This window comes from Protopterus annectens, chromosome 2.part2, assembly GCF_019279795.1.
Source record: "Protopterus annectens isolate FY-2018-M chromosome 2.part2, PAN1.0, whole genome shotgun sequence".
Lineage (NCBI taxonomy): Eukaryota > Metazoa > Chordata > Ceratodontiformes > Protopteridae > Protopterus > Protopterus annectens.
The window spans coordinates 74,861,618-74,887,095 of NC_056730.1; the positions used below are offsets into that span (position 1 = coordinate 74,861,618).

Sequence of the window (25,478 nt, forward strand, 5' to 3'; positions counted from 1 at the left end):
GAGCCAGTTGGCGACTCATCTTGTGACATAGGGATTTATACCTGGTTCAGTGAGTTTATCTATAACTCCAGAGTGGGGGATGGTGTCAAAAGCCTTGGCGAGATCCAAACAGGCTGTGTGAACCACCTTACCCTCGTCTACGGCTTTGGTGACTGCTTCAAAGAAGTCTATCTGGTTTAGAAGACATGATCTGCCTTTTACAAACCCGAACTGGGTGGGGTCCAGAGTTTGGAGATTACCCATGCCCTTGTTTACAAGTTCCATAATGATACGTTCCATGGACTTGCAGACCAGGCTCATTAGGCTAATGGGGCAGTAGTTCCTAGGGTCCATGGTAGCTGGAGTGGGATAACCATCGCTGTGCGCCATTCAATGGGTGCAAAGCCTGAGGTGAGGCTATGAATGAACATGGTGCTTAGGTGGGGTGCCAGTTCACTCTGTAGTTCATGTAGAACACAGCCTGGGATGTTGTCAGATCCCATGAATGCTGTGTTCCTGGCTTTGGAGAGTGTGGTTTTTACCTGTGCAGCCGTGATTACAGGAACTTTGCATTATTCCGGTATAGAGATGGGCCCTTTAGGGGGTGAGAGGGGGGTAAAGTCAGCACTGAACCTATCTGCCAGAATGTTGACAACATCAGTTGGTTCTGTATATTTAGTGCCATTGTGCTGCAACTCAGAGCAGATCTGAGTGTTGCCATTGAGATTCTTGACATAGCTATAGAATGCTTTGTGGTTGTCTTTAGAATCAGTGGTGATTTTGTTTTCATAACTAGCTTTGGAGGATTTTATATTTTATGAGGGATCTCAACTTCTTACTGAGGCTGATCAGGGAGTTTCTCCAATCAAGAGATTTTACTCTTTTTTGCAACAGTTTCTTCTGTTGTAGAGTTTGTTTATGGCAGGGGACCACCAGATTGGCTTCCTTTTTTTGGAGGATAGTATCTTGGTTCTGTTAGGGATAGCACGATCCACGCACTCATATAAGTGCTTATAAAGTGCAATTGTGTAGGATTCAGCAGTCGTACCTCTAGTGTCTGTCTGCATGGGTGTCATGAAGTTTGCCACTTCTCTCTTAAGAAGCGGGAAGTTGGCTTTGGAGAAATTTTTACAGTGGTTTCCCTAATGGGGAGTGGGGGCTGGATGTGGATGTCTAGTATGATTAGCTTGTGGTCGGATCTCACCAACGAGGAATTGACCTCTGGTGTGAAACACCTGTCGTCCATGTTGGTAATGACCAGGTCTAGGATATTGCTGCCCCTGGTGGGGGTGTGGATAAGTTGATCCAAGGCGTTGGAATTTATGAATTCCAGAAAACATTGAGCAAAAGAGTTGGTACATGAGTAGTTTTCCCAGTTAATGGTGGGGTAGTTGAAATCACCCATTGTTAGGGTGTTGGGCTGTACCCTAATATTTTCCGGTGTATCAAGAAACGAGGAGTGGAAATCCTGGGGCATGGTGGCGAATCTGTAGCAAGTTACAATTTGGATTGCGGTCTTGCCCAGAGTTAGTTGCACTTGGATAATCTCAGATGCATTATGCTGAGCAACTAGCCTGGAGGTATGGATATCCTTAATGAATATTGACATGCCTCCACTTTTAGCGTTTCGGTCCAGGTTAGGTGGCCGAAATGTTTGGTATGAATTATAGCCTAGTAATGCAGGGGTGCTCCCTGGAGCCTTGAACGGGTCTCTGTCACTGCACAGATGTCAATGCTCTCCATTTTAAGGAGTGCCTCGATTAAATGCATTTTGAGGACTTTGAACTTGGAAGCACTTTGAAGAGAGCAGCCAGAAAATCAAGAACAGCGAAGGCAGAAGTAGTAAAAGGGTCATTATTTTTTAATGACCAAAGGGAAAAACTTTTCCATTTGCTTTTGTAGATCTTCTTGGTGGAGTGTTTTTGTGAGAATAACACATATGTATTGGGGAAGAAAACCTGGGCTGTCGGGTTATTATTGGAACTGGAGAAACCATACAGTTAGACTGATGGCTGGGACATTAGGATGACTCATCCATGAAGGGTGTGAGCGCTGAGAGGAGATCTGGAATTGGGTCCAGTATCCAGGGAGGATAGGGAAAATGAGACCAAAGGAAGTGGAATTACACCTGGCAAAGCCAGTAGGGGGCAATGAGGATTACTGAGCTCTTCAACCGAATTGCTTTCTGTAGGAATTTGGGGATCAAGGGAAGTTTGGTAAAAAAGAGTAAAGGAGACCGGATAGCCAAATATGGACTAAAGTATCTCTCGGTGACTCCCCCTGAGGGTGACGCAGGGCAAAATACCTGCTGCACTTGTTGTGGGGGTATACAAAAAGGTCGTAGCAAGGGTGGTCGCAAAGAAGGAAAGTGTCCTCCGCCACTGTGTTTTACAGACTACTTGCGAGACTTCAGAATGGATCTGCTGAGTCTGTCCGCTAGTACAATGTTTTTTCCTGGAATATGCTTTTCATCCAGAAAGCATTTGGTGGAAATTGTCTACTACCACATTCGCATAGCTTCCTGGTAGAGAGAATACGATTGGGTTCCCCCTTGTTTGTTGGTATTCCAGGCTACAGACATGCCGGTCTGAATCTCAATAGTCTCTAACGGAAGAGCATCTTGAAATGCCGGAAATGCTAAGTGGAATGCTCTCATTTCCAGGACATTGATATGCAAATTCATCTCTTGGGGGGGGGGTCACATGCTTTGGACCATCCTTCCCAAGTAATGCCCCCCCCAACTGGGAGACATCCTTAGTCACCATGTCCATTGGGGGTGGTAAAACAAAGGGTCAGCATAGGTAAATGTTTCCTGATAGGATCCACCAATAGATGTGGTGTTTGTAAACCAGTGTAAGCTTCAGTGTAAAGACAGGGGCTGAAGAAGAACAGACCACTGAACAGCTTCAGTCCACTGAAGAACATATATACAGTAATGTGCTAAAGAAGTATAATTATTGCTGTTGCCATAGACCCCAAAGCTTGAAGAACAAATCTAGCTGGAGGAGACAGATGGGATAGAATCTGATGAACCTGAGATCTGTGCGTGTTTAAGCAATGAACAGGTAAATAGGCATTTAGTGGTGTCATGTTCAGATGTTCACCAATAAACTCCAGGATCTGAATGGTGTCAGATGTGACTTGGAGTAATAAAGAAGTTATGCACTCACCATAACGTTCTCTCTGTGTTGTCCATTTTCATTCTTCCTCAAACCTGTGGGTTCGGATCTGACACTGCTGTTGCAATAACTCATGGCAACCAAAAAGCTCTTGGGCTCTTCCCTTACCAACAATGCACCCTTCTAAGTTACCTACACTGACCGCCTCAAAAAACCCCAGCTTTACTCCATAGCATATTGCCTACTCCGAGGTGATCTCTGCCTAACAAATAAAGCTATGTCAAACCTAGAGCTGTTGGACATGCTACACCTAAAGAAATCCTAATCCCTCCAAGCTATATGTGCTAGGGACCTAAACCTTGTTACCACAATAAACAGGACATGCTGGAGGGATAGATTCCTATCCCAGAGACTTCCTATACTCTGGAACAAGCTACCCATCTATGTCATGCAAAGTTCTTCATTAGCACTCTTCAAGAAAAATCTTGATGAGTGAATGGGAAATACGAAATACACCCCGGGGATCACTTCTGTGTCTCTGCTGGACAGTGGCACAGGAAAATAACTTTCTTGGGTGGCGTATGCTATGGAACCTTGCTGGCTAGGCTTACATAGGCCCTTGGTCCGATAGCCTAGTACCTACCTATGAACCTCAGATCTTGTCTGCTGCTAGATATTACATATATAGATATATATAGATATATAGATATATATATATATATATATATATATATATATAGATATATATAGATATATATGGGTCTAGGACTATTCACTGAAAGCACACTTCACTGAATCACGTTTCACTGAAAGAAATGTATATGCCCTTCTCCCCACTGCGGTGAGACCTTGGAGTTAGTATATTTAGTTAGGGGGGAGTGGGGGTCACAGCCCCCCACTAATTTACTATTTTTTAGAAAAATTATTTCTTTCAGTGAAATGTGATTCCGTGAAATGTGCTTTCAGTGAATAGTCCTAGACCCATATATATATATCTATATCTATCTATATATATATATATATATATATATATATATATATATATATATATATATATATATATATATATATGTGTGTGTGTGTGCGTGTGTAAGTATACCAAAAGAAAAGTGAGACTCATTCTGGAGCTCAGTACAGGGAAATGACAATTCAGGAGTAGCAAGGTCAGGGGATGGAGGGTGAGTTGTTTGAAGAAGAATGAAAATGGACAACATATATGGAACATTCTGGTGAGTAAATAAATTCTTTATCTGATGTCAATTTTCATTCTATCCTCAAACCTACGGGACAGAGTCCCCAGCTACCTTATACCTTGGGTGGACTCATGGAAGGATGCTCCTCAGTACCATAGAACCAAATGAAGCTCTTCCCCTGGAGACCAAATCCAATTTGTAATGAGCGATAAAGGTATGGGGGTAGGCCAAGCAGCGGCTGCACATATATCATCCATGGATGCTCTAGACTGAAAAATGGATGAAACCACCATGCCTTTGGTTGAATGGGCTCGCAAAGTTTGAGATAATTTTAGACCTCATTTCTTTAGATGTAAGAAATGCAATCTGTAATCCAGCTAGCTAATGCCACTTTGGTCACTGGATTTCCCAGTTTTACACCTGAAAGGGAGACAAAACATTGGTGAGATTTCGTTATAAGTTTCGTTCTATGAAGACAAAAGACTTAATTGCCTGTGAACATCTCATAAGTGTTAACATGCATTCACCTTTATTTGGAAACCTTGGAAAGAACACTGGTAAATTAATGGATTGACTGATATTGTTGTCCGACACACTTTTAGGCAAAAAAGATGGATGAGTACGTAACAAAACTCTGTCTTTATGAAAGATCAAATATGGTGGTTGAGATGACAAAGCTTGAATCTCTGAAATTCTTCTTGCAGAAGTTATGGCTACCAAATATAGTTTTCCAAGAAAGGAGCTTGAGATCACATGTAGCTGCTGGTTCAAATAAGGATTGTATAATTTCTTGCAGCATCAAATTCAGGTCCCAAGGAGGAGTAGGATTCTTTAAAGGGGGTTTAAACAAAAGAGTTCTCTTTAGAAAAGCTTTACAAAGTTTGTGTGAAGCAACTGAAGATCCTTGATATCCAATGTGAAAATTGGAAATTGCAGCTAGTTGTACCCTTACTGTAGAAGAAGCTGCTCCATCGTTAAACAACTGGGCCAAGAACTCAAGGATTCTATGAATGGGAGCTGAGAATGAGTCCAGGTCATTCTGCTGTGCCCAGAAAACAAATCTCTTCCGTTTAATCGAGTATAAGTTATGTGTAGAAGGTTTATGAGAGAATAAAAGAATGTGACAGACTGGAGAAGAGAGCATCGGTTGTCTGGCTATTAATAGAACTGGAGAAGCCAAGCAGTCAGCTTGAGGTATGGAATATCTGTGTAAATCATGCCTGTCAGGTGAGACAGGAGGCCCGCAGCTGGATCAAGAATCCATGGTTGTGTCAGCAAATGAGGCCAAAGGAAAGGAAACCAAATCTGTCGAGGCCAGTATGGTGCAATGAGGACTACTTTGCTCTTCAACCTGCTCACTTTCTGTGGTAATTTGGGAATTAACGGGGCCGGAGGAAAGGCATACAGGAGACCGGGGGGCCAATCATGAAGAACAGCATCCCTTGGGGATTCCCCTCATGGGAGGATAAGGGCAAAATAACTTCTGCACTTGTTTAGTGGAGAGGCAAAAAGAATGCAGCAAGGCTGGCCCCATTTGCAGAATATCCTTTCTGCCACTATCTGACTGAGGGACCACTTGTCAGGCTTACAAATGCATCTGCTCGATTTGTCTGCTATTACACTGAACTTTCCCAGAATATGCATTGCAATGAGAAAACGGTTGGATGAGATCACACATTGCCACACCCTGAGTGCTTCTCGACACAAGGGATAAAGATTTGGTTCCTCCTTGTTTGTTGATGTGCCAGAGTACCAACATGTCTGTCTGAACTGCAACTGTCCTCAAGGGGAGAGCATCCTGGAAAGCCTGCAACACTAGTAGTACTGGCTCTCATCTCTCGGACACTGATATGCAAGTTGGCCTCCTTGGGGTACCAAGTCCCTTGGACTGTATTCCCCAGAAAATGCCCCCCCACCCCACCCAAGCTGGGAAGTGTCTGTGGTCACTGCGGCCATTGGTTGGGGGGGGTAAACAAACGGCCTTACTGAATTTGATCAGATTGAATCCACCATAACAGATCTCTCTTGCAAATGTTAGTAATTCTTATCTGGACCAACACTGGTCAGTGGAGAACGAACCACTGTGCTGCAAGAAGCCACAGCAAAATTCTCATGTGAAACTTTGCCAGTGAAACAAGTGTTACTGCTGCCACCATAGGCCCTACAGCCTGCAGAACAAGACATGCAGAAACCTTTGTATTGCCTATAATCTTCCTGACTTGTAATCTGATAGCTTCTAGTCTCTTAGGTGGAAGATGGTTGGGAGGGTGGCATAATGGTTAAGGTGTTTGCCTTACAAACACAAGGTGCAGGGTTTGTCTCTCTCTCTCACAAGGGTGTAATTGTAAATGTCTAAAATCAAGGGCAGTTAGCTTAGTACTAATCTATGAATCTATAAGCTATTGTTTTGCTTGTGTTTAGATTTGCCCCTATGAATGCTAAACATCGAGTGGGTTCTACTAATGACTTCATAATTTATAGCTGTTCCCAGATTGTAGCATGTTTGGATAATATTGTCTCTTGGTTTTAGTAGTAGATGCCTGGTCGAGCAGATATGAGCCAGTCGTCCAAATATGGAAACACCCAGAATTCTTGCAGTCTCAGGTAAGTTGCTACCACTGCCACTCATTTGGTGAATACTCTGGGGGCTGTGGTGAGACCAAAGGGCAATGCTCTGAACTGATAATGACTGGGTCCCAGCCAGACGTGTAGGTGTTTCTGGATCATCTGTCCATCTTTATGTGGTAGTACGCAGAAGTTCTATAAAACACATCCAGCCGTCTTTTTCCAAGAATGGACTGAACCGTAACCATCCGGAACTTGCTGCATTTAACTGATTTGTTTAATTTGCTTAGATCCAAAATCAGTCTCCAGTCCCCTGTCTTTTTTGGTACTAAAAAGAACCTTGAGTAAGTTCTGGACTCTCTCTGGTCTAAGGGGACCTGCTGGAAGACTTTTTTCTTGCAGCCTTTGAACTTGAACGGCTGCCTGATCTCTCTGACTGGGTGAAACATTGGGGATTTCTTTCATTTTAGGGAGAAGGAAGAGAAAAGGGTATAAAATATCCTCTGCACCCATCTAGCCAGACTCTTTGGTGCAAGGAAATTGACCCCTGACTGCCTCCACAGTAGGGCAATTGGGCCTCCATTCAGGAGCGCTAGAAGGGCCTACCAAAGAAATTATCTCTAGAACCTTGATTTGGCAGGGTACCTCTGCCGTGAGGGCGGTGTCTTCCATTAGAGTCCCACCCCTGCCTCTAGAGGGACTACTTCCTTCCATGTGTTCTAAAAACACTCGTGATTTCTTGAACCAGATCTTTCCACTACTTCTCTGGTTCCTGGAGAAAGGTCTCTGAGGAGTGGAAAAACATACGCCCACAGCAGAAAGGGTCTTTCTCACACTTGGACAATGTATCTTTTACTTTAGGGCCAAACAAAGAAGTGACGTCAAAGGGAGTATTGATGAATAAAGACTTGAAGGGCTCTGCAAAGTCACATAAGCACATCCAGGCATGTCTACTAACCTGCTGCTCTACTCGTTCCTTCGGCTACATGGGAAATGAGCCTCATGGAAGAGTTAGATATGGATTGTAGGGTGGACAGCTCACAAGCAAATGAGGCGTGTACTATGTCAGACACAGTTCCTGAAAGGGTATTTGATAACTCATTGATCAAATCCCTTTGCAATCTCATAAAATGTGAAAGGTAAAAGTAATTCAGGGACCTTAGAATGAAAGTTGCTGACAAACACTATTCCCAAATTTATCCATTGTCCTGGACTCCTTGTTATGAGTACCATTAGAAGAATTTTCTACGGCAAGTTCTTTTTTGGTGGCTGCTGCCACAACCATGGCATCTACTGGTGCACCTTTCATCCAGAATTGTTTGTCCTCTGGGGCCGTAATAATTTTGTCTGGTCTCTGGGGCATTCTATACCTGCTGACAGAGCAACTCAATGAACTCATCGGTGGGTGGGGGTCACCCAGCAGGTAGACAGATGGGCACCAAACACCATCAGATATACAGACTCCTCAGACGAAGGATTGCTTGACTTCCAGCCACCTTTCTGTTTTAGGATTTCTAAGATGTCTCCAAAGGAGACATCATCAGGAGGTGACCTTGGGGATGCTTCATCCACATCAAAGTCCGTGTCTTCAGCGGAGTCCAGGTGTTTTCTCTTTTACATCCTCTTCTGTGGGATGTTCCAGAGAGTTATTAGAATAGGCTGGGGAACCCCAGTGGGAAGTCTGTGGTTTTGCTACCTGCTGTCCCCTGATGGAGATCCAAGAGAGAACCCATGAACAGAGTTGTCAAGGGTGAAGGTTGCAGATCAGAGGGTGTAGGCAGTGTCTGAGCTGCAGAGGCAGACATGGCTCTCTCCAGAGCCTCAAAGGCTGACTGTCCCCGAGAAGGAAAGGACCAGGTATCTGCAAGGGCATGCCTCTCAGTAGTAGTCCCCTGCCACTCAGAAGACAATCTCCCCAAGGTCGAAGCCAGAGCCGAGCTGGTCTGAGCCAAGGCTCCGAGGCATAGAGACTGCTCCAAACATCTTGGGGCTGAATCGATCACCTAGGAGCCAACAAGGCTGCTACAGCTCCTAGAAGTCTCAGACTCTAACTGAGCCAAAGAACTCAGAGCAAACTTTGTATCCAAAGAAAGACAGATCCTCTGATTCGATATAGACAACACTGAAATGGTTCAGATCCAATGGCTCCAATGCTTCTAAGGAAGTCAGAGGAGGAAAAAGTGGAGGGGTAGCTGATGCATGGAACTCCTGACCCGAAGGGGAGGAGCCAAAGGAGCCTCTGCCATACCCTGTGCACACAGAATCGACTTCATTAGTCTCTCCATGTCTTCTTCAGTGAAATTCCTGGAACAGCGAGTAGATACGACCGATGGAGATTTAGGTCTCTCCAGGAAGGGAGACGGAACACTGGAAGTAACCAGGTCAAAGGAGGGTGAATACAGTGTGTGTTAGAGTTATACCTGATCCAAAGAGTCCTTCATAGTTGGCTGGGACAGATCTGAAACAGTCAGCTATATAGTTCTGACCTTTTTTATCTTCAGATCCGATGAAGTTATCAGATCCGAAGTCTTAAACTTTTTTTGCAGTAGGATCCGACAAGGAAGATGACTCTGAAACAGGTCTTTTTCTTCCTTTATCCAAGACCTTAGAGGACGAGGAAGAAGCAGGGCTAGATTGTTTACACTTTGCTTTTGTTTTCTCTTTTTCTTTTCATGTAGCTCCAGAAATTGCCTCACCAAAGGAGGAAAGCATTAGACCTTTCAATATAAGCTTATTTTTCCATTCATCCAGGGCTCTATGGTTGAATACATGACAGAAGGCACAGTCCTCTGAAGGTGAAGGCAACTATGGAAATACACACACAAGGTATGCGAGTCACTGACAGGAATTTTTCACACTTTTTGAATTCAGCCAGCTTATCTTTACCCACCATTATAACAGCCCAAAAGAAAAAAAAACAAACAGCCCAAAGATAGAAAAGAGTAATTCTACTATTCATTTTTTTGTTTAAAGAAGACAAATAGAAACTAGAGAAAAAATACCAATAACGGTAAAGGGAGTTACATTAAAGCAGTCTAGAAGGAAAAGAAGATACTAACAATAGAATTGTAAGGTAATTTCATACAAGAAAAAAAAGGGAGAAAAGTATTTAAACTACTGGAGTAAACTGTAGCTAAGGTAAGGAGTAGAAGACAGATTAAATTAAACTATTTATGGAAAGTTTAGAAACTCAAAATATCAGAAAAAATATTGAAAAATCACTTATCTGCCCGACAAAAATTTGAAGAACCATGTCTTCACAAAGCAGCAAACAAGATCTGGGATAACGTAGAAGGATGCAGTGTGGCTAAGGAAAGAGCTTTTTGGTTGCCATCAGTTACTGCAATGGTGGATCTGAACCCACAGGTTTAAGAACAGAATGAAAACTGACAACATCAGACTGAATGTTATTACCAGTCGGTGACAAATTTGGAGCAAGTACTCCCTGGATTTTTGAAGGAGATGCATAGTGGGGGTGGTGAGGAACCACTAGCCTAGGTATGGAAAAGTACAGTTGTGTACACTTACCATAAATGTAGATGTTCGGGTGTATTCACTGTCGCAGTCATCACACTTGGGTTATCCTGCCAGGGGTAGCACTCAGTTGGCCCGAATACCAGAGGCTTAGTATTTCTGCATCAGCTGCTGTCGCTCCAGGACTGACGTCAGGTCGTCAGTGGTATAAAAACAGGCAGACGATGCCATTACATCAGTTTTTCTTGCCCCAACTGTCTGGAGCCCCCAAACAGGGAGCTAGGTTATGGTGGAAGAATACCACCAGTAGAAAGTAAATACCAAAAATTCCCTGTAAGGAGAGAGAGAGACAAGGGGGATGGAGGGAGGAAAACCAGGACTGCAACAGTGGAATACACTCGAACATCTACATTTATGGTAAGTGTACACAACTGTACTATGTTCTTCGTGTTTCACTGTTGTAGTCATCAGATTTGGGTTGATTCCCAAAGCTGAAGAAAAGGGTGGAGGCAGTCAAGGAGACTGGGGACTGGCTGGGATGCCCTGCAAGACTGCGGTGGCAAAGCCTGCCCTGGATTTGGACAAGATAGGCAGGTGGTAATGCTTGGTGAAGGTATGAACAGATGTCCATGTTGCAGCCTTAAAGGTGTCCCTGGTGGGGACCCCTCTGAGAAAAGCTGCAGAGGTGGAAGTTGCCCTGGTGGAATGTGTCCTGACCCCCCTTGGCGGTGGTTTCCCGTGCTGTTTGTAGCAGAAATGGATGCAGTGTGCTATCCATTTGGAGATTGTTTTTTGGATATGACCTTGCCCTCTGCCCCTGCTGCGAAGCTGACTAGCAATTGATCAGTTTTTCTAAAAGATTTAGTCCTGTCCAGATAGAATCTGAGCTGCCTGTGCACACCTAGAGAGTGCAGAATCCTTTCCCCCTTGTTTTGTGGGTTACGGAAAAAGGTGGGCAAATGAGTGGATTGGTTGAGAGCCACACTGGACACCACTTTAGGCATGAAGGATGGGTTAGTCCTGAGGGAGACCCTGTCAGCATGGAAAATTATGAAAAGCCATGACTGCTTGTAGCTCCAATACTCCTCTAGCTGAAATGATGGCCAGAAGCAAGACTGTCTTCCAAGAGAGAAATTTTAACTCTGCTGAAGCTGGAGGTTCAAAGGAGGTAGGGTGAGCTTTTACAACACAAAGTTAAGGTCCCAAGCTGAGGTAGGAGCTCTTCTGGGTGGCCTTAAGTTGTTAGCCCCTCTTAGGAACTGTTTGATGAGAGGGTGTGAGAAGAGATGTGGCTCTGTGCTGTAATGAGCAGAGATGGCAGAGGCATGAATTTTAATAGAAGAGAAGGATAGACCCCTGTGTAGTAGGTCTGCTAGGTAATCCAAGATGAGAGGTAGGGAGGGCTGTGCCGTTTTGGCTCCCTTAGACTGGATCCAGATGCAAAACCTTTTTCACTTGTCTGCATAGGATTTTCTAGTGCAGGGGCATTTGGCCTCACACATAACATCTAGGACTTGTTTGCTTAGACTGACAGCTGGAGGAGAGGTCAGGGAGTAAGCCAGGCTGCCAGGTTGAGGGTCTGCAACTGGGGATGCATAAATTCTCCACTCCTCTGGGTCAGGAGTGTTGGATCTGAGGTAGGTGCCATGTTGGCAGGAGTGACAGGCTGCGCAGCAGTGAGTACCAGTGCTGGCATGGCCAGTCTGGGGCAATAAGGGGTGCCCTCAGTTTTTCGTCCCTTATTTTAAGCAGTACCCTTGAAATGAGTGGAAGAGGGGGAAATTCATAGACCGAGAGGTTTACCAACTGGAAGGATTGAGCATCCACTTTCCAGGCCTTGCTGTGAGGTACCTTGGTGCAGAATTTGCTGAGCTGATGATTGGAGTGGGAGGCAAAGGGGTCCATCTTTGGGGTTCCCCATTTCTGGGTTACAAGGGTGAAGGTTCTATGGTCTAGCTGCCACTTGTGTGGGTCTAGAAGGCTTCTGCTTAAGTTGTCTGCCAGAGAGTTTAGAGAGCCTGGCAGGAATTGTGCTAGCAGGTGTAGTTGCATGGCTGAAGCTGTGCGCCAAAGGGTCATAGCGAGCCTGCAGATAGGATAAGAGTGAGTCCCTCCCTGCTTTTTGATATACCACATCACTGTGGTGTTGTCTATTTTGATCAGTAGAGGCCCCGAGGCGAGTAGGGGTCTGAAAGCTGTCAGGGTGTGCTGAACAGCTAGCATCTCTTTTTGGTTGATGTGCAGATGTATGTGATTTGTGCTCCAATGGCCCTGAAAGCACCTGCCATCCAGGTGTGCACCCCAGGCATAGTCTGATGCATCTGTGGTGAGGGTCTGGGCAGCGTGGGGTTGTGAGAAGGGAAGCCCCTTGTGGTTACATGTGGATGCCTACCAAAGAAAATCTTTCCTTAGACAAGGTATCATTGGCATGAGAGTTTCCAGGTCTTGAGAGTGTTGACACCAAAGGCATTTTAGGTACCACTGTAGTTTCCTCATATGCAGTCTGGCATATGGAATGAGTAGAATGCAGGAGGCCATGAACCCTAGAGCTTGCAAGATTTTCCTTGCAGACAACTGGGTTCTGGTGGCTAGTTGGGACAAGTAACCTGTCAGGTAGGCTTCTTTTTCTGGAGTAAGGAATGCCATCTGGGATGCTGTGTCCAGGCTTGCTGCCAGGAATACATTTTTTTTGTGTGGGGACTAGTTTTGATTTCTTTTCGTTGACAGCATACCCCAGGGAGGTCAGTAGGTCCTTTACAAAAGTCAGGTGCTGTAGCAGCTTTTCCTGACTATCTGCCTGAATCAGGCAGTCGTCTAAGTATGGGTAAATTTCAATATTTCTTTGTCTGCAAAAAGCAATGGCGGGAGCCAGACATTTTGTGAAAACTTTGGGAGCAGTGGATAAGCCAAAGGGAAGCGGATAAAACTGAAAGTGCATAGATCCTGCCCTGAAACGTAGGTATTTCCTGAATAATTCCCTGATTGGGATGTAGAGGTAGGCCTCTTTTAGGTCTAGGGTGGCTAACCAAGCATCCTTGGAAAGCATTGGTAAAAGCTGCTGGAGGGTGAGCATTTTGAATTTTGGTATCACCAGAAAGGTGTTTAGAATGGATTGAGGATGGGGCACCATGTGCCCTCTTTTCTGGGTACCAGGAAGAATTTGGAGTAGAAACCTTGGCCTATCTGTTCTGCAGAAACATGCTGTATTGCCCTCATGGAGAGCAGGGAAATGACTTACTTTTTGGCCTCTGCCCACTGGTCTGAAGGAAGATCTAGGAACCCTTTTGGGGTGGTGGAGTGTGGAAATAAAATCTGTATCCCTGGGACACTATGTTGAGAACCCATTGGTCTTTGGTAATGGTGGCCCAGTTGCTTGCGTGGAAGGAGAGTTTTCCTCCTAGGGGCAGAAGCAAGTGGGGAGAGGCAGGTGGTGGAAGTGTAAAGTCATTGTGAGTTCTTACCATAAGGTGGTGGCTTTGCACTCCCTGTTTTTGAACAGGAAGAATTCCACTGCTTAGATCTCTGCATTCCCTAGGGCTGCTGTCTGGGGGGTCTGCTTCCTCTGGGTCTGGACTGAGCTGGCCTGGAGGGGCAGGAAAAGACCAGTGCTCGAAGTGGCTGGACCTGAAAGAAATCTAACTGTCTGCACAGATTTAGCTTTTTCTTCCATCTTTTTTAAGACCTCTTCTGCCTTGGTGCCAAATAAGTTGTCTTTGTTCAAGGGTGTGTCCAATAATATGGGTCTGCCAAGGTCTGTTCCTTAAGCCAAGCATGCCTTCTAAGGACAGAACCAGTGACTGCTGCCCTGCAAGATGCTTCTAGGGCTTCAAAACCACATTGTAAGGTGTGCTTAGTTACCTGACTTGCAGAATGCATTAACTCTTGTAATTCTTTATTTTTCTGCACAAGAAGGGAAAGAAGATGTTTTTTCTTTGAGGAGTTCCATGGTATGTTGCTGAAATTTCAGCATGTGGCACTGACAGTTTAATGCTCTAATAGCAAGAGTAGCAGAGGTCTACATTTTTTTACCCCATCTGTATAATGCTTGGGAATCCCTATCTGAGGGGGTGGGATTCTTAGTTGAAGTTGCTTTGACGCCTTTAGGTCCTTGAGAAATGACCTCAGGGTCAGCAGTAGGATTTTTGAAAAGAAATTTGTACACGTCAGGGACTCTAATACCTGTCATATTTCCTACGAGCAGGAGGAAGGGTGTCAGGAGTCAGACTGGATTCCATAAAAACATTATCCACAATATCCAGGACAGGAGGAATGTCAAAAGGTCTGTGCTGTGGTAGATCTAAGAATTCTCGGAGTCTCTTTTTTGACTGAGGGTAGTCTTGACATTCCCATTGGAAATGCTCCCTTAAAGTATGTAGGGTTTCCCCAAATGAAAAATCTTCAGGTGGAGAGGCAAAAGGAATGGATTCTTCTGCATCAGAATCCTCATAAGCAGAGAGGGGTTGCATATCTTCATATTCAGATGCATGAGTCATCGAACTCCTGTTCAGATAAAACTACTGGGGACAAGTCTCTTTTTCTTTTGGAAGGGGTAGCCTGGCTTCCCCTAATAAGCATAAGGTCTTCTGCCATTTTAAGCATTTGAGACTGAGGCAAGGAAGCAGGTGCCTGAGCTTGGGTCGTTAGTTTTTTGGGTGTGGTTGATACCCTGGGCCTTGGAAACTCTGTAGTTCTAGAAAGAACTGAAGACACAAAAGAAGTTGTTGGTCTGTGTCGAGTATCGGTAGTGCAAAGTACTTCCTCAGAAACCGGTGCCTGCTCAGCAGCTCCAGACCCATCCAAGGTAAAGACATCCGCAGGATACTTAGTCGAAGAAAAGCCTTGCGACATACCATACTCAGAAAGGGTCTTGGTAGCGGCCTGCAAATCCACAGAAGTGGGCATTAGGGGCTGCAAAAGCACCTCACTGATGACTAGCTTAACGGAAGCGTCGTCTGCAGTTTTGGACCTGTGCGGTCTGTCTCTATCTTTATCCTTACATTTTTTCGGAAGATCTGTAGTCGGACGGCTTACCAAAGCCATATCGGAATTCGAGGATGGAGAGCAAAAATATCTAGTTACAATAAGGGCCCGATGACATACAGTTCTGGTGTTGAACAAAGCACAAAAGCGACAGCGGGGATGTCATGGTCTGGGCCTAAACAGGTGACGCAGTAAGAATGAAAGTCTCAGTGTAGTATTTGCTTTCCACAGGTGAGACAATTGATAACGTTTTCTGACACTGGTTAGAGCAAGAAAAAGGGATCCCCAACAGGGTATTTAGCTTTAGAAGACTTCAACTCGGAAATGAAAACTAAGGTAGCAGCCGACTGGCACTCGTGTGAACTGCTTCTGCTTCGGGCTCCGCGGCAAGAAATACTGATGTAATGGCATCGGCTGTCTGATTTTATACCACTGACGACCTGACGTCAGTCCTGGAGCGACAGCAACTGACGCAGAAATACTAAGCCTCTGGTATTCGGGCCAAATGAGGGCTACCCCTGGCAGGATAACCCAAATGTGATGACTGCAACAGTGAAACACAAAGAACATAATTTGGAATCCTTTTAGTCTCAAATGAGCTGCCACCACAGCCATACATTTTGGAGAGCACCCTGGGGGCTGTGGTGAGTCCAAAGGGCAGGGTTCTGAACTGGTAATGACTGGCTCCCAGACGAAAATGTAAATATCTTTGGGAGCGCCTGTTTATTTTGATGTGATTTGTTCACATCCTGAAGATCTATGGAGCACATCAAATCATCCTTGCGAAGAAATGGCAGACTGGATTGGACTGTGACCATTTGAAACTTTGACATTTTCACGTACTAGTCCAGTTTTCTTAGATCCAAAATTGGTCTCATGTCCCCTATCTTTCTGGGCTCTAAAAAGAAACTTAAGTTCTGAATCCTGTTTGGTCTGGTGGGACCTCCAGGATGACTCTTGTCTAGCAGCTTCTGAATTTCTTGTGCTGCTGCCTTCCTCCAGACTGGGTAGAATGTCAGGAAGATTCTTCCTTTTGTAGACTGGGAGCTGGAAAATGGTACAAAAGTAACCTCTGGCTATTATTTTAAGCAACGAGGTATCTTTTGTCATAGCAGCCCAGGCATCTGGGTGCAAGGATGATTGTCTCTTGACTGTCTCCAGAGGTGGGTAGTTGGGCAGCACTTCAGGCGCACTGATAAGGCCTATCTGAAAATGAATCAATAACCCTGCTTTTGAGGGCTTAACTCCTCGAGAGCAGCACCTTTCTTTAGATCTGCCTTCTCTGCCTCTGAAGGAGCTGTCGCCATGTGCATCCTGGAAAGGTCCCTGAGATTTGTGAAACCACATTTTTTTACCACCTCTCTGATTTCTAGAAAAAGTTCGTTGAACGACAGAAAAGATGATTCCCGTGGAAGACAGGGAATTTTCTTCTTGTTCACTGTGGGTAAGCATTTCTTTCACAGTCGGACCAAACAAAGATGTTCAATCAAAGGGAGGATTGATAAAAGATGCCTTGAAAGGCTCTGCAAAGTCGCATAGCTGCATCCAGGCATGTCTCCTTAAGGCAATGCCTAAAATGGCCACACATGAGGCACCTTCAGCTGCATGAGTGATCAACCTCATGGACACACCGGAAGATGATCTTTTGAAATCTATACAGATGTGGACTCAGACAAAGAAAATTTAACAGTTCTTTGGTCAAATCACTCTGTAGCCTTGTAATGTGTGCCAGATAGTTAAGGGACCTCAAGGCAAATGTCTCTGAAGCAAAGATTCGCTTTCTGAATATGTCCAGAACCTTAGACTCTCTGTTTGTTGAGTGGACAGACGAGCTCTACTCTCTAGCTCTTTTTTAATGGCTGCCATCACCAGCACTGCAACAACAGGGACTCCTTTGATCCACTGAGGTTTATCTTTAGGGGGCTAAGAATTCGTAAGGTCAACACAATATTGGCTCAACAGAATCTGGCTCCTTCCATGCCTGAAGATAGACCTCATAAATAAGATCATCCGGGGGAGGGGTCAGAAACAAAAGCCTCTAAAAATACTGACTACTCTGGTGAAGGACTATCAGAAGACCAGTCACCTTTTTGTTTAAGGATCTCTAATATGTCTCCAAAGGAGACACCACCAAGTGATGACCTGGGGGACTCTTTTCCTTCCTCAAAATCAGTATATTCAGTGAGAGATTCCAACAGAGATTCTGCATTTCCTCTTACATGTCCTCTTCTGATGGATCTCCTCAGGGGTGATGTTAAGGGGAGGTATCAGAAGAGAGGGGGAGTTCCTCCATGGGGACTGACTGGAAGCTAGGTGGAACTGGCTGCCTCTGTGGAATAGGCCTAATGAACTCAAGATCTCACAACTGAAGATGAAAAGGTGGTGTATCTGAAGGGTGAGAGACCAGATCACTAAAAAAAGAAAAAGCCCTTTCCAGAACCTTGAAGGCAGATGGATCCATAGAAGCTGTGGCTACCTGCACCAGCAGACAAGACTTTGAGTATGGGTAGATCATGACTCCGACCGGATCTGTGCCTGGAGGAGGGAACCGGACCCAAGCTGTCCAGCAACAAAGCTCTAAGGGGCAGAGATAGATATGATAACATTGGCTCCAAGACCTGTTCTGATCTGAAGGAAAAGGAGCAGAACTGGTCAGGGATGCTGTTAAGGAAATAATTCTCTTGAGATCTGACTCCAGACCTCTTGAAGCTAATGGATCCTGGGGCACCGAAACTGAATGACAGACTGGAGAAGAGACAGGACTGGGTGAGTACCAGCTGTAAGATTCACAGATCCAACAGGGGACAGAGCAAAGATGACCCCCACCTGGAACTGAGCTCTGAGGAATTTTCGCAGCATCCTATCCACGTCCTCTTTGGAAAGACTTCTGGAGATTCTGGTGGATGATGTGGTTGATTGGGGCCTAGAATGCTTTTTGGGAATGGAGCCTAGTGGAGAATGGATCCAAAATGAACTCTGGTAAATGGGCTCTGGGAGTGTATACTGTACTAGGTTTTGGATCCGAGGACTTGGGATCTATAACCTCAGCTGTAGGGCTTGCTGATATAATAATTGGATCCAAAGTTTTAGGATCTGAAGATTTTGGATTAGGTGTATGTACTTTTAGGTCAGAAGAAGTTGGATCCAATGTTTCTGAAACTTTAGGTGGCGTTCTGAAGAAGTCCCGGGAGACTTCAGTGGTGAGCTTTTACTGGGGGGTCTGAACCCCTGAAGAAGATGTAGTTGAGGGATGAAGTGGATCCTTATGTACAAGTTTGTTGCATCTGTCAGCTAAAGCCCTTGTATTGAAAGCTGCATATATTTAACAGTTTGTGCTCAGATGAGCTCCCCCAAGTCAATATACGCAATCCTTGTGAGCATCCAAGTTAGGGATTTTGTGCCCATAAGAAGTGCATTTTTTTAAAACCTGTCGGCTTGTCCGCCATAGCAGTAGAAGGAAAGGATGATAGGGAAATAGAAAAAATACTTTTTTGTGAGAGAAAATTTTACAGATAGAAAAAAATGATCAGCAAAGGTAATTAAGAATACCCTGTAATAACGGTAGGAAGGACAGAATGGGTAAAGAAAGAAAGAAAAAGAAAAAAAAATTACCAACTATGGTAAATTAAGAAATTACTATAAAATATAATAACTACTCTCATGACTCACAAAAAGAAAACAGAAACTAAGAAGGAATCTCAAAGGAACAAAAGATGGAAAATTTTAGATAATAAAGCTAATCTTTCACTTAGTCAGTTAAAAAAACCTGGTATAGTGCTGCAAGAGAAGGACCCTATGTCTGAGCACAATGGAGGCAAACGAGATCTGAGGTATTAAGGATGGACTGGGGCAAAAATGCTTTGCCAATTTGGACCATCTTGCTTTTCTGCTGCCCCACTGATTTCTCCTGTTTGTACAGTACTTGACAAACAATCTACCCACTGCCTTCCATTACTGGACCTACCTGGCCTCTAAGGACCACCCGATCTACTTCAGGCTTTGCCAATTTGGACCATCTTGCTTTTCTGCTGCCCCACTGATTTCTCCTGTTTGTACAGCACATGACAAACAATCTACCCACTGCCTTCCATTACTGGACCTACCTGGCCTCTAAGGACCACCTGATCTACTTCAGGCTTTGCCAATTTGGACCATCTTGCTTTTCTGCTGCCCCACTGATTTCTCCTGTTTGTACAGTACTTGACAAACAATCTACCCACTGCCGTCCATTACTGGACCTACCTGGCCTCTAAGGACCACCTGATCTACTTCAGGCTTTGCCAATTTGGACCATCTTGCTTTTCTGCTGCCCCACTGATTTCTCCTGTTTGTACAGTACTTGACAAAGTATGTTTAACTTTTGACCCATATTGTAAGATAATACCTGTTGATTGTGTTGTACTTTTTTGCCACTGAGTCAGGTAATCCAGCAGCCAGACTCCTCTCCCTGCCTAGTATCACCTGATAGTCCTTTTCCTCTGTTGCTTTTTCTTTCCCCACCTACGTATCCTTGTCTTGGTTACCTTCTGTAGCTTTCCTTCTGCCCACTAGGTGGCAGTACAATCCAGCTTTGTGCCCTCGCTGTCTCCCCCACTTGTGCTTGCTTTAGCTCAATATAATTCTCTTTTCTTCTATTTCTCATCTCTTGCCCTGCTGCTTCACCTCTTAGCCCCTACTCTTCTCATCCTTTACCTACTTTAGACTATATCCACTTCTAGCTTCCCTGCTTCATTATCCTCTCTCCTACACCATACCTGCTCTACTAGAAGCTACATACCTGCTAGTCCGTCTCCTTCTCTTTTGCCCCTTACAGATTGTCTCCTCTGAATCCTCCACCACTTGGTCATCAAAATACTTTGATGCAAAAATATATCGACGCTTAATAGTGCGTTGGTTAAATCTAGCACAAAACCGACAGCCAGGCACATTGTGATCAGGGCCTAGGCAAGGAATACAGTATAAATAGAAATCCTTATGAGGCATTTGCTTCCCACAAGTAATATAATTATTAACTTTTTCTGACATCTGTAAAAAGCAAGAAAAAAAGTTTCCCCAACGGGGTACTTCGCTTTAGTGAAGACTTCGGTTCTGAAACTCAAACACGAATATTTCAGTAGTTGGCCGACCAGCACTTGCGAAATGCTTCTGGTTCGGGCTCCGCGTGGCAAGAAAGAATAAAGACAATGGCGTCGGCTGCATGTTTTATGCCCCTGACGACCTGACATCATGGAAGAGAAGATAGCAACCGACGCAGGACCCAAGACTTGGAATTCAGGCTGACTGAGGGCAACCTGCCAGCAGATTACCCAAATGTAATGACTGCAACAGTGAAACACGAAGAACATCGTATCTCTATCACCCTGGTTTTGCAGACCCCCTCTGTCTCATGGACGACGTCTTCCATTGTTATTCCCCCCTCTGCCCCTGGGAGAAGGATCACCATGAGCATCCGACAAGGCTTCTTTGGACTTCCAGAACCACGTTTCCACTCTTTTGACTGTTAGGATAAGGTCTGGTAGGGGCAAAAAAACGCACTCCGACAGGACGTCAATAAAGGAAAATCTGAAGGGTTCAACAAACTCATAAAGGCGTATCCAGGAATGTCTGCTAAGAGCTATTCCTGTGCCTGCTGCCCTGCTTGCTCCATTGGCTGCGTAGGAAATGAGGCGCATGCAGGAGTATGTAATTGAGGTTGTCGCAAGCAGGGAATTTATCTTATCCGATAAATCCTGGGCTGTAGCACCTTGTAGGTTATCTCCTAGCTCTTTAAGGAGATCCCTATGGAGTCAGGTGAAATGTTATAAGTAATTCAGTCACCTTAAGGTAAAGGCTGCTGAGGAGAACATATGCTTCCCGTACTGTAGTGGTAAACCTAATAGTGGTACAATCCATATGAGCATGTCCTTTGTATTGTAAAAAATTACGTCTATGTGTGGAATTTGGCTAGATAAAGCCGGTTTATATGAGCCATTATTCAATTCCTTTTTGGTAGAACTAGCCAGATTTGTTTTAACAAGCAATGTTTTCTATTACAAAGATAAATGTTATTGGCAAGTAAAGGGTACAGCCATGGGAGCATCTTTTGCTCCCATATATGCAGATCTTTTTATGGCTTTTGTTGAACATCACCTTATATATGATTGCAACAATAACATCTTTTTAGAAAACATTGCTATCTGGCGACGTTACCTTGACGACTGTTGGATGATTTGGAGAGGGGACATACCAGGCTTGATGGATTTTGTATCATACTTAAACAATAACAAATGCCAAAAAATGCATAGTCATACCCTTTGGGAAAAACAAGGTTACCCCTAGCTACCAAATAGGTGGCAATCCACTGAGCACAGAAGAAGTTATCAGGGACCTGGGGACCCAGGTTGATAGTAGTCTGTCATTCGACACCCATGTAGCTAAGGTAGTTAGGAAGACCTTCTGCATTGCCCACCTTATCATGAGGGGATTCTCATCTAGATCAAGGGAGGTCATAGTCTCCCTTTACTCATCACTCATCAGACCAGTGATTGAGTACAATGCCCCATTCGGGATGTATCTGACCCGACACTTGCGGCAGCTGGAGAGGCCACAAAAGTTCCTCACCAAAAGGATAAAGGGTCTCAAAAATCTGTCCTATGCTGCCCGACTGAAAGAACTCCAGCTCTATTCAGTAAACACACAGCTGCTCAGGAGGTGACCTTTGCCTAACATACAAGGCCATGTCAAACCCAGATTTGATGAATATGCTTCACCTCAAAAATCTAGATCCATCAGAGCCACAAGGGCGGGAGACTAACCCCGACATGGCTATTAATAGTGCGGGAGGGGAGATAGATTCATCACCCAAAGACTCCTATGATGTGAGGCAGAGCACCTACTGGGGCCTGTTCAAGAGAAATCTTGACCAATGGATGGGTGATCGCAGATATACCCCAGGGATTACCTCAGTGTCACTGCTCGACAGAGGCACAGCAAAATAATGGGTATAGTTCCCCATACTAAAGGGGTGGCGTAAGCCACAAAACGATGGGCTAGGCTTGTAAATGCCCTCGGGCAGATAGCCTAGTATGAACCTATGAACAAATGGGGCATGGAGTTTACAGTCCATTATGATTATAACAATAGCACATTTTTGGATGTTTCAATCACCAAACAGTCTGATAACACACTTTCTACAGAGGTATTCAGGAAACATCCTGAATTCAATACTATTTTACATGGCTCTAGTTTCCATCCACCCCATGTAATACGGAACATCCCAAAATCACAGTTCATATGCATTAAACGGATCTGTTCCACAGATTCCGCTTTTCAACATCACAGGAAGGACCTTACTGAACGCTTCAGGTCAAGAGGCTATGGTATGGGTGATGTTATTACTGCCAGTAATACAACAAATTCCACACATAGACGTAATTTTTTACAATACAAAGAACATGCTCGTACGGATTGTACCACTATTAGGTTTACCACTACATATGCTCGGAATACAAATCAACTGATTGATAGTATTAACAGACATTGGAACATTTTAGCATATGATCCAGACATTTCTAACTTTATTCCAACACAATGCCAATTTTCATATAGAAAAGGCAAAAACCTAGGAAGCTTCTTTAATCATTTCAAACATGGTAATAAGACTACTAGTACACAATTTAAACAAACTACATTATCTGGGGAGCCCTTAACAGGTTGTTTTCCATGTGTCCATTGCACCAACTGTGACAAAATCAATAAATCCAAACAATTTTCTAGCAGAAACTGCTCACAGGTATATGACATCAAATTTTTTGCCAACTGTAGCAGTAATCATAGGTTCATAGGTTTATACTAGGCTATCTGCCCTAAGGCATTTATAAGCCTAGCCCAAATTTTTGTGGCTTACGCCACCCCTTATATGAAAAAATACTGTGCCCATTAGTTTGTTGCGCCTCTGTCCAGCAGTGACACAGAGATGATTCCCAGGGTAAACCTACGATCTCCCATCCACAGGTCAAGATTTCTCTTGAACAGAGCCAGCGAGGTGCTCTGCCTCACATGGACTGGGATTTTATTCCACAGCATAGGGAGTCTCTGAGTGATAAATCTATCCCTCCAGCACATCCTATTTATATCCGTGCTAAGGTTTAAGTCGCTTGCTCTAGTGGTTTTGGTGGATTTGGATTTTTGAGGTGGAGCATGTCCATTAATTCCGGGTTGGACATGGCCTTGTATGTCAGGCACATGTCACCTCTGAGCAGACGGTATGCGACTGAATAGAGCTGGAGTTTCTTCAATCTGGCAGCATATGACAGATTTTGGAGTCCCTTTATCCTTTTGATGAGGAACTTTTGGGGTCTCTCCAATTGCTGCAGATGTCGGGTGAGATACATCCCAAATGGGGCATTGTACTCGATCATTGGTCTGATAAGTGAAGAGTACAGGGAACAATGACCTCACTAGATCTGGATGTGAATCCCTTCATGATCAGGTGGGCAATGTAGAAGGTCTTTCTAACCACTTTAGCAATGTGAGTGTCAAAAGAAAGGCCACTGTCAACCTGGGTCCCCAGGTCCCTGATAACCTCTTCTGTGCTTAGTGGATTGCCACCTATATGGTAGCTTGAGGTTACCTTGTTTTTCCCGAAGGGTATGACTATACATTTTTTGGCGTTTAACTTCAGGCCATGGCTCTGGCACCAGCTATCTGTTTCCATGAGTCCCTTCTGAAGGATATCCATGTCCGATGCACTTTCCACTATGGCGCCCAGTTTGCAGTCGTCTGCAAACTTTGTCAGCCAAAGTCCTCCCATGTTGGCCTGTACTTCTGAGAAGTAGATGCCGAACAATAGGGGGCCAAGGACCGAGCCCTGTGAGACACCACTTGTGACCGCCTTGGAGTCTGACATAGCGCCAGCAACTCTAACCCTGGGGGTTCTGCCTTAAGCCAGTTTGCAACCCATCTTGTGACATATGGGTTTACATTTAAGCTGGTAAGTTTTCCTACAATACCCGAGTGGGGTATTGTGTCGAAAGCCTTTGCAAGGTCAAGGTAGGCTGTATGGACTGCCTTTCCCTCATCAATGGCCTTGGTGACTGTTTCAAAGAAGTCGACCAAGTTCAAAAGGCATGATCTTCCCTTGACGAAGCCAAACTGGATCGGATCCAATGTCTGCAAGTCCCCTATATCTTTGTTTATGAGCTCCATTATGATCCTCTCCATAGCTTTGCAGACTAGACTTGTTAAGCTTATGGGGCGGTAATTACCAGGGTCCATAGAGGCACCGCCTTTGTGGAGTGGGACCACAGCTGCCGTACGCCACTCCTTGGCCACGTATCCTGTGGTAAGGCTGAGATTAAACAGCTGCCTTATGTGCGGGTTTAATTCCTCATTTAGCTCGTGTAGCACACAGCCGGGGACACCATCCGGTCCCATTGATGCTGTGTTTTTAGCTTTAGAGAGAGCAGCTTTCACCTGCACATTTGAGATGTCTGGGAGGCTACACTCCGCTGGGATAGTTATCTCTCCTTTAGGGGGGGAGAGGGGGGTGAAGTTTGCACTGAACCTGTCTGCCAGTATGTTGGCAATGTCTGTGGGTTCAGTGATTTTTGTATCATTTTGGACTAATTCTGAGCATATCTGGGAGTTTCCACCCAGGTTCCTAACATAGTTGAAAAAGGCCTTATGATTGTCCTTTGAATCCATGGCAATTTTTCTCTCAAAATTGGCCTTAGTTGATTTTATGAGTGCTCGTATTTTTTTACTAATAATGATCAGGGGCGACTTCCCTTTTATGGATTTTGTTCTATCATGTAATAGCTTTCTCCTCTTATTGTAAAGTTTGTTAATGGCTGGGGTCCACCAGACTGGACATTTGCCCTTTGTGGAAAAAATCTTGGTTTTATTTGGGATTGCCTGATGCATGCAGTCCTGGAGGTGTTCATAGAAGGCATTTGTAAGGGCTTCTGCAGCTTGGGTTGTGGTTTCCACTGGCTCAGGGGCCTTGAAGGATACCACACCAGTCTTGAGTAGTGTGAAGTTTGCTTTAGAGAAGTTCTTCACTGTGGTCTTTTTTGTTTGGGGTGGGGGCGGGATGTGGACTTCCAGTGAGATTAGTTTATGATCAGATCTCACCAATGAGGGATATACTTCCAGTGTGGAGCATTTTGTCCCCATGTTTGTGATAATG

At 44.6% G+C, this 25,478-nt stretch overlaps 1 protein-coding gene across 1 annotated transcript in view; it reads right to left on the reverse strand.

The window, feature by feature from the left end:
- FBXO9 (F-box protein 9) overlaps nucleotides 1-25,478 on the reverse strand; it is a 1,636,589-nt gene that overhangs the window by 467,670 nt on the left and 1,143,441 nt on the right. The window lies entirely within an intron of this gene.